The sequence below is a fragment of the Tenrec ecaudatus genome, chromosome 8 (genome assembly GCF_050624435.1).
Source record: "Tenrec ecaudatus isolate mTenEca1 chromosome 8, mTenEca1.hap1, whole genome shotgun sequence".
Lineage (NCBI taxonomy): Eukaryota > Metazoa > Chordata > Mammalia > Afrosoricida > Tenrecidae > Tenrec > Tenrec ecaudatus.
Genome location: NC_134537.1, coordinates 55,460,143 through 55,470,915, shown reverse-complemented (window position 1 = coordinate 55,470,915; position 10,773 = coordinate 55,460,143). Strand labels below are relative to the sequence as shown.

At 42.2% G+C, this 10,773-nt stretch overlaps 1 pseudogene; it reads left to right on the top strand.

Moving 5' to 3' along the window:
- The first annotated feature begins 354 nt into the window (after window positions 1–354).
- Window positions 355–1,118, top strand: LOC142454316 (phosphoglycerate mutase 1-like; annotated as a pseudogene).
- The last annotated feature ends 9,655 nt before the right edge of the window (window positions 1,119–10,773 follow it).

Below are 10,773 nucleotides of genomic sequence, written 5' to 3'. Positions count from 1 at the left end.
TCATCAGAACGTGCTGATGAGAGTTCCAAATTGTTGCCATCACATTCACTTTTGTTAACAATCAAGCAAAACTGAATGAAATCCAATCACCATCTTCCACCACTTTCTGATATCCAAACTCATCAGAAAATGAGGAAATACACCCAATCTTCATGGCTACACTGAATCATTTGGTGGATGATGCATAGATATCACCTAAAAGATTCATAAAGTAAATTACTGCACCCCCAAAACAACAACTCACCAGTAACTGTGGGTTCACCTAGAAATTCTTAACACTCAAAGGAAACGTCCACATTTGAAGGAAAACGTCGATGATTCCCCCAGTCTTCGCCGCAGCCCGAGCCTGCAGTCATGACCGCCTACCAGCTCGTGCTGATCCGCCACGGCGAGAGCGCCTGGAACCTGGAGAACCGCTTCAGCTGCTGGTACACGCCGACCTGAGCCCCGCGGGGCACGAGGAGTAGAAGCGCATCGGGCAGGCGCTGCGAGATGCGGGCTACGAGTTTGACATCTGCTTGACCTCCGTACAGAAGAGAGCCATCCGAACCCTCTGGACGGTGCTGGATGCCATCGACCAGATGTGGCTGCCCGTAGTGAGGACCTGGCGCCTCAATGAGCGGCGCTAGGGGGTGCTGACTGGCCTCAATAAGGCAGAAACCGCAGCCAAGCACGGCGAGGCCCAGGTCAAGATCTGGAGGCCTTTGTTTGACATTCCCCCGCCGCCCATGGAGCGGGACCACCCCTTCTACAACAACATCAGCAAGGATCGCAGGGATGCAGACCTCACTGAAGATCAGCTGCCCTCCTGCGAGAGTCTGAAGGACACCATTGCCAGAGCCCCGCCCTTCTGAAATGAAGAAATCGTTGCTCAGATCAAGGAAGGGAAGCGGGTCCTGATTGCAGCCCATGGCAACAGCCTCCGAGGCATTGTGAAGCATCTGGAGGGGCTCTCTGAATAGGCAATCATGGAGCTGAAGCTGCCCACCGGCATCCCCGTCGTCTATGATTTGGACAAGAACTTGAAGCCCATCAAGGCCATGCAGTTCCCGGGGGACGAGGAGACCCTGCGTAAAGCCATGGAAGCTGTGGCCGCCAAGGGCAAGGCCAAGAAGTGAAGGCATGCCTGCTGACTGCTATCCCAGGACACCCACCCTCCCTGCCCACCCGCTCCTCTGCACCGCTCCCCTGCACATGTCCCACTGACCACACTTTACGTAGCCGCAGATGGGGGACCGGTGGCTCCCATTTCAGCCATCTTGTCCCCCACACCCTCTCCCTTCGTACAGTCCTAGTCCGAGTGGCACCTCCGGGGTATGCGCGCTCCTCAGCCAGGCCCAGGGAAGCCTTGCCTCTCTTCCCGGAGGTCAGGGACTGTGGTTATGCAAGTGGATTGTTTGCTCAGACGGACCCGAGTTAGGGGTGGGAGGAACCACATTGAGGATGACCGAGCAGGAGGGCGAGCTAGGTGATTCCGGACCCCGGACTGTCCTGCAGTCAGGTTGGTCCCGGCACTCGAGCCATTCCACGTGGTGATCTTACCTCCCTTCCTCCCTGACCCCGAAGGCTGGGATCAACTCTGAATGTGTACGTGTTGCATTTTACAAAAAGGAAAAAAATTCATGTTTCTGTATGACGAAGCGAAAACCCTTCTAGGGTTTCTGATGGCTGTTGAAATCCTAGGACCCCATGTTTCCATCAGAAAAGAAGCCATTCCTCTCAGCCCGTGGGCTAGGCTCCCTGGCTTCTACGGGGAGGAGTCCATCCTGCTGTGTACTGTAGAATCCTTCCCGACCTCTCTGTTGTGCGGCAGTGAAATGCCTATTGATCGTGTCCACATGTCTCTTCGCTGAGATTGAGGCCTGGTCCAGTTGCTCGGCCCTGCTACTTGGGCCCAGTCCTCAGTTTGAAGACACCTCTACTAAATCCTTTTTCCAGATCAGTATAATAAAGGAGTGATGTGCAATTAAAAAAAAAAAGTCAATGGTTCACCAGCAGAATCTCCCCAAATTTTCTTTTCCTGCTGCTGTGGTGGCTGTAGAGTAGTTCTGCCCACCCTCCCGGTAGGCTACGCTGAGTCGGAATTGACTCATCCGCAGTGAGTGATCTTGAATGGAACAGATTATCAGGGCTTTTCTTTTCGGGAGCTACTAGTAGGTTCGTCACCAACTTTTGGGGGAGCACAGCATTTAGCCATTGCACTGTCAGGCTTCCTTGTTTATGCCTATCTTTAAAAGAACAAAAACAAACAGCAACAAGAAAGAACATACAGTTTGTCGTTCTTATTTTAAATATCTTAGCTTTTAAAGGCAAAACACCTTAGTCACTCCCCCATTTGTTTTTTGAGAAATTATGAATTTTGGAGAGTGGCAGGCAAAGATTAGGGGATATTTTAGGAAGGAGTATTCCTTAGCATTTACGCACATGCTTCAGGTTAGGACCATGCTTCATAGGGATTTCAAGGACTGATTTTTGGGATGCATATTAGCAGGCCTGTCTTCAAATGTTTCCTTGCCAGCCTACAGTGTAAATCTTTCATACCATCCACAACATGTAGAAAAAACTAGTCCCCTTCATTTTGCAGTGCTCTAAGATAGAATAATATATGGAGAATCATGATAATTTATGAAAATATCAAGGAACAAATTCACAGAAAAAATTCCTGTAAATTTTGAATTATTTTTTTATTGAATCTTTTTATTTGGGGGGCTCTTACATCACTTATCACAATCCATACATTCATCCAGTGTGTCGAGCACATTTTCATATATGCTGCCATCATTTTCAAAGAATTCTCTTCCCACTTGAGCCCCTGATATCAACTCCCCATTTTTTCCCGCCTTCCTCCCCACTCACTCTCCCTCAGAAACGCTTGGTAATTTATAGATTATTATTTTCATACCTTACATCATCCACTGTCACCCCTTATCCACTTTCCTGTTGTTAGTCCCCTTGAAAGGGGGTTAGAGGCTGATCCTTGTGATTGATTCCCTCTTTGTCCCTCACGCTCTCCTAATCCTCCTGGTATCTCTCCTCTCATTGTTGGTCCTAGGGGGTTAAATCTATCCTGGATTCCCTGCATTGTGGGCTCTTATTTGTAGCAGTATGTATGTTCTGGTCTAATCTGATTTGTAAGGTAGAATTGAGGTCATGATAGTGGGGGGAAGGAAGCACCAAAGAACTAGAGGAAAATTGTGTGTTTCATCAGTGCTATACCGTACCATGACTGCCTAATTTCTTCCTTGTGAGCCCTCTGTGAGAGGATGTCCAGTTGTCTACAAATGGGCATTGAGTCTCTGCTCCATGTTCTCCCGCTACGATTTTTTCTGGGTCTTAAATGCCTGGTACATTATCCCATCGACACCTTGTGATCACATAGGCTGGTGTGCTTCTTCCATGTGGGCTTTGTTGCTTCTCAGTTGGATGGATTCTTATTTTCAAGCCTTTAAAACCCTAGATGCTATATTTTTCGGTAGTGGGCACCATCTTTTTTCTTTACCACATTTACGTATGCACCCAGTAGGTGAGCATCATAGAATGCCAGATTGTTAGAACAAAGTGTTCTTGTGTTGAAGAACATGTTCATGTTCTTCTTTCTTTAGGTTTAGTAATTCCTCGCTGCTATATTTCCCTTGATTAAGCCCCACTAGGCATCGTATTCACTTCTCTCCTTTGATTTTAGTTCACTTGTTGTTCCCTTGTCCCTGGGTTGGTTCCCCTTAACCCCCTTCCTTTCTCCCACTCCCCCTTCTTCTGTGTGTTTCCCCCAAACCATTGATCCCATTCTTTTAATCTCCAAATTATTTATCCTGCCTATCTTATGCAGATACATTAATAAGTGCGAAAACCTGGCAGAGTCAAATAAAACAACAAAGGAATTCAAAATGAACAAAACAATAACAACAAAAAGAAAGCCACTGACAAAAATGGAAAGGCCTACAAATAGTTCAGCACCTAAGTGGAACAATCACAAAGTATTCTAAGTCGCAGAAGGAAAAGTAGCTGATTGTTTTTTAACTAAATTGATATGTACTTTTAATATATGACACTTTATTTTGTTTACCTATTAGCCCTCTGTATCAAGGGAACATTTACAGGTCGGGAATCTGGAGGGTATACAACCCAAAAGTCCCCCATTAAACTATTTTTTCAATTCATCTCATTGAGTTTTCTTCATTTGTAATGACCATCTACTTTATGAATTATTATGTCCCTTTGTAGTGATTAGTTTTCCCTAATTGTATGTCCAAAATAAGTGGGACAGTTTAGTCATCTTTAAGGAACATCTTTGTTATACTTCTTCTAAGATTAATTGGTATATTCTTCTGGAAGTCAAGATATATTCATGATTCTTCAAAAACACCCCAATCCATTAATCAATCACATTAATCCTTCTGTCCACCCTTTTCGCTATCCATCTTTCAATGCACATGGAGTGATTGAAAATTCCATGGCTTGGATCCAGAGCATGCTACTTATTAAAGTAACTTCTTTGCTTTTTAAAATTACATAAATGTCATGTCTTTTGATGCTGAATTTCCCAATGCAATAGGTGGTTTGATGTATATTAATGCTGCTTCCATGATTGTTACCATTCTGAGAAAATAGTTCATTTTTTTCTACTGGATGTTGCTTTCCCTGTTGAAAATTGGCATTGTGTTAGGAACCAAAAAAGATTGAGAAGAAATTACAGTAAGATATTAACTCATAGTGTGTGTGTGTGTGTGTGCGCGCGCGCGCTTTAAAGTTGCACTGTTACATCTGTGGTTGTATTTTTAGTATTCTGAATTAGAATTTGGGCCAAGGTGGTATATTGCCATATGTTTGGTATTTGGCAGAAAATGCAATTTTGTGACCTGAATAGATTTCCTCCTGCAACTACTAAGACATCATTTGGCATTTTCTATTCTTAGTGATTCCACTTGACTATTCTTGCTCTCATCTTTTTAGCACCCATTAGCTGTTTACTTTCGCTTGGCCTAGTATGTATCTTTTCTATTTGTATTCAATGGACCTGTAATCTCAATAGAGGAAGAGCTGCCCAGACGTTAATATTTCCATTCACTTGGGAAGCCCAGCACCAGTCTACTTATCACAAATTTTCAAATTAGTTAATTGATAAGAAGCCAATCTTATTAGAATGTCAAACCATTGTATAAACTCAGTCTTTAAAACAAACAAAAAATGAATGACAATAAACAAAATAACAAATTAAAAAGGGATAATACCCTTTGAACCCAGAATATTATCATTTCTATGTATATTAGCAAATAATAAATTATCTCGTTGTGTAATATAAATTGAAATATTGGAAGAACATTGGCAGTAATTTTAAAATATTTATAGCATATATACTTTGGAAAAAGCCATATTTATTTGATGGCTCTAAAATTAACTACTGAATGTATAAAATTCCATAGCCACTCTGAAATTCAATGGTTTAATATCAATAGATAGTTTGTGAAGATCCACCAACTCTACTGAAAGAAGGTAATATATATAATTTGATGGTTTCTATAGATAAGATTTGTTTCAAAGCAATTTATTAATTCATCTTATAATTTATTTATCTATGTAGAATAAGTAAGCCTACTTTTCATTCTTGCATAATTAAACTCATTATTTTTGCAGATAGCATCTTTCTGCTCATTTATAAGTCACTCCCTACAATAATTTTGGGGTGTTTGGGGATGCTAGTGTTATGAGAACCTATATATTTCACTGAGATCTCAAAAAGACAGTATCCATCCACCGCATATATCTGAAACTATAGAAGAATCTGGAGGTGATGACTTATAGGAGATTGGCATGAGCCTGACATGCAATGAGTGCTCACAATGACAACTATCATGTCCCCAGGACCATGTACACCCCCTATCGTAGAACAGACACTCAGCAACCAACTGCATAGTTTGCCCTTCCTAGGATGATGATTCTTGGTAAAAGGATCATTTCTCACAATACAAATGCAGTAAATGCTTCATAACACTCTTTACCATATTATGCTGAGGCGCTTGCAATTTAATTTCATATAATATAAAACTGTATTTTTTTTTAATTTTTTATTTTAACAATTTATTGGGGCTCATACAATTCTTTTCACAGTTCATACATATACATACATCAATTGTATAAAGCACATCTGTACAGTCTTTGCCCTAATCATTTTTTCTCTTTTCTTCTTTTTTTTAATTAATTAATTTATTTATTTTTATTTATTTACATTTTATTAGGGGCTCATACAACTCTTATCACAATCCATACATAAACATATACATACATCAATTGTATAAAGCACATCTGTACATGCTTTGCCCTAATCATTTTCTTTCTTTTTTAAAAACTGTATTCTGTAGTCTGGGTTGTACAATGGTTCTTGTGTATTTTTAAAAAATATTTTTTTTATTTTAACAATTTATTGGGGCTCATACAATTCTTTTCACAGTTCATACATATACATACATCATTTGTATAAAGCACTTCTGTACAGTCTTTGCCCTAATCATTTTTTTCTCTTTTCTTCTTTTACATTTTATTAGGGACTCATACAACTCTTACCACAATCCATACATATACATACATCAATTGTATAAAGCACATCCGCACATTCCCTGCCCCAATCATTCTCAAGGCATTTGCTCTCCACTTAAGCCCTTTGCATCAGGTCCTCTTTTTTTTTCCCCTCGCTCCCCATTCCCCCCTCGCTCATGTGCCCTTGGTAATTTATACATCGTTATTTTGTCATATCTTGCCCTATCCGGAGTCTCCCATCCCCCCTTCTCTGCTGTCCCTCTCCCAGAGAAGAGGCCACATGTGGATCCTTGTAATCAGTTCCCCCTTTCCAACCCACTCACCCTCCACTCTCCCAGCATCGTCCCTCACACCCTTGGTCCTGAAGGTATCATCCACCCTGGATTCCCTGTACCTCAGGCCTCATATGTACCAGTGTACAGCCTCTGTCCTATCCAGCCTTGCAAGGTAGAATTCGGATCATGGTAGTTGGGGGAGAAAGCATCCAGGATCTGGGGAAAGTTGTGTTCTTCATCGATACTACCTCACACCCTAATTAACCCATCTCCTCTCCTAAACCCCTCTATGAGGGGATCTCCATTGGCCGACACTTGGGCCTTGGGTCTCCACTCTGCACTTCCCCCTTCATTTAATATGATATATATATATACATATACATATATACAAATATATACACATACATACACACACTTATATCTTTTTTTTTTTGCATAATGCCTTATACCTGGTCCCTTGGGCACCTCGTGATCGCACTGGCCGGTGTGCTTCTTCCATGTGGGCTTATTTGCTTCTGAGCTAGATGGCCGCTTGTTCACCTTCAAGCCTTTAAGACCCCAGACACTATCTCTTTTGATAGCCGGGCACCATCAGCTTTCTTCACCACATTTGCTTATGCACCCATTTGTCTTCAGCGATCCTATCATGGAGGTGTGCAGTCAATGATATGGTTTTTTGTTCTTTGATGCCTGGTAACGGATCACTTTGGGACCACTCGATCACACAGGCTGGTGTGTTCTTCCATGTGGACTTTGTTGCTTCTGAGCTAGATGACCGCTTGTTTATCTTCAAGCCTTTAAGACCCCAGTCACTATCTCTTTTGATAGCCGGGCACCATCAGCTTTCTTCACCACATTTACTTGTTCACCCACTTTGACTCCAGCCGTTGTGTCGGGAGAGTGAGCATCATAGAGTTCCAATTTAATAAAAGAAGGTATTCATGCATTGAGGGAGTGTTTGAGAAGAGGCCCAAGGTCCTTCCGCCACCTTAATACTTGACCTATAAATATAGACACATAGATCTATTTCCCCATCCTCCTATATATATTTGCATGTACAAGTCTTTGTCTAGACCTCCATGAATGCCCTTTGACTCCTAGCTCTTTCCTCCATCTCCCTTGACTTTCCTCCTGCCCTACTACCATGCTTCATCGCCACCTGGGCTAGAGTATACCTCTTCTCTAAGCAACCTTACCCTTGATCATTTCCCACCAGGCCTGCCACTCCCCCTTCTCTACCATTTGGGGTCCCATGTTTTTCCCTTGTCCCTGGGTTTGTTAACACCACTTCCTTACCACCCCTACCCCCCCACCCCAAGTCCCCCCGGAACTGTCGGTCCCATTGTTTTTCCTCCAGATAGTTCATCCAGCCTGTCCTATTCAGACAGACCTGTGGAGTCACTAACATGCACGAAAACTAGACAGAGGAAAACAAAGCAACAGTATACAACCAGACAACAAAACAACAAAAACAAACCACTGACAAAGAACAGAACAAAACAGTTCACAAGAGAAAAGCTTGTAGTTAGTTCAGGGATCGTTTGCTGGCCCTTAGGAGCGTTTTCCAGTCCAGTCTGTTGGGACACCACGCTCTGGCCCCAAAGTCCACTTTCAGTATTCCCTGGGGACCTTGCCACTCCATTCCCTTGCTGTTCCGCTGCACTCCCCCAGTGATTTGCCTCGGTGTGGTGGGATCAGGTCAGGTGCAATTCCCACACTGTGTCTCCGGTGCTGTCCCCTGTATCGCCCTTAGTCACTCAGGGGCATCATGTCTCATAGTAGGGCCAGCCATGTTGTTCTCTCTGTGAACTGGCTGCTCTACTCAGGAACATCATCATCATGGCCTGGTGGGCCAGGCTGTGCTCCACTCTCTCCTCCTGCCCCTTCATCTGCTCCTGTGTGCTCTGATCAAATATGTCCATCTACCGGATTTGCAGAGTCAATGTCATCCTTTGGAACAAATTCTTTTCGGGGGAGGGGCAGGAATCCACTTAATTTATGGTGCTGGGGCCAGCCTCCCAGACCTCTCCACCGGTTCCCTCCTCCACGCCGGGATATTGCATTCACACCTTGCGACACTGGGTTGAAGTCTGGTCCCACTTTCCCTGTGGAGATATAAACAATACCCTCCCCTTGGGTGGATTAATGCCCCATGACCCCACTACCCTTTTCTTCCTTGTATTCATCCTTTTGTTTTCCTTTCCCCACCTCCTCCACCATTGTCTACCATGTACATCCCTGGTTTTGGTCTGGTCTCTTCCATACTTCACCGTCTTCACCCCTAATATGTTTGTATACAGTAGCTTTTTTCCCTATGCCACTTTTGCTTTTTTTAAAAAAAAAATGTTTTTAAAATCTTACCTCAGCAGACTCATGTTGTACTTGTCCTTTCCTCTCACGATACAAATGCAGTAAATGCTTCATAACACTCTTTACCATATTATGCTGAGGCGCTTGCAATTTAATTTCATATAATATAAAAACTGTATTCCGTAGTCTGGGGTGTACAATGGTTCTTGTGTATTTTTAAAAAAATATTTTTAAAAGGCATTTTTCTCTCTAGTAAATCACAAACCACAGACATTACAAAATGCATCCTAAAACTGACTGCTGAAATGATGTTTTATGGGTTTTTCATTAGAGAATCATACTTCACCTTTATGTCATAGCTATGAAATTGCTTTTCCGAGCAGTTAAACTTAGAAGTATTTTGCTTATCATCATTTGAAAGCTGTTCCTCTCTTCTCTGGGGTCCAGTTTATCCCAGTGGTGAGCTCTAGGCTCCATTTCATGTTTCCAGCCACCAATCTCCATGTGGTAACTTGGCGGAGAATAGCTAGAGTGGATTGTCAGTGACAAAGAAAAGATGGGGGGTTTAAATCATTGAGACAGCAGCTCCCGTTCTGACTCAGTTAATTTATTGATGGTCTGCTGGGTGCCACACACAGTGTACAGGAAGGAAATAGAAATCATCACTTACATGTTGTCTTTTAATTTAACTGAATCTTCTTAAGGTTTCATGATTTCATGAAGCTGGGAAATAGAATATATTCTTTTGCAAAAGAGGAAACTGAGGTCAGACAGGTAAAAGGACCTACTGAAAATATCATAGGAACATATTCTTGGAATTCTGGTCATCCTCTCTTCAGTTATTAGCTTTTTGAGTAAATTACAGAATAGTTTAGTTTATATGTGTTAATCATTTTCCATCAGAAGAAAATCTATACAGTCTCTTAAACCAACAAAATGAAACATAAAGATATAACCAAATATTGTAGAAGAACAGGATAAACAGGAAATACTGCAGGGCAACAAAAAGAGTAACTAAGCATGAATATTATTTCTTGCTTTTGTTAGTTGCTTTCAAGTCCATCTTTGAGTCAAGGTGACACCATTAACACAGGGAGGAAACACTGCAGAGTCTGGGGAAGCAAAGGGAGAGGTTGCACTATCAAATGTGTGAGATGCGGATGGGAACAAGACCTGTGGAGTCAACATGAACACAGCAGGAGGGCAGAGAGGGCCCGGAGGTCTAAGATTCAAACAATCAAGAAGGAAACACTGACAGGCTGATGCTGGTACCTCAGAGAAAATGTGAAAGGATCATGAAGATTGTTCTGGGATTGTGCAAATCAGTAACCTAGAATGCAGCTATGAAGCCATAAATTAAATGTGCTAAAAGATACAAAGAGGAGCAGGAAAATCCCAGTTAACCTTTTAGCCTCTATCCAGTGACACCTCTTAGAGAAATATAACAGAAATCCAGTTAGCAAAGAAATAATGTTATTTGAACGATCACAATTCATTAGCACAAAGCAATGATTGACAGATGAGTAAAAGCTGAAAAATAGTAGCTTAAAGCCCAGTACAGTTTGTGTGTATTTGCACCGACATGTTTATATATGTAACAAACAGGGTAAGAAGAAATGTTTTCTATGGTTTTTATTCTGAAATATTGGAAACTTCA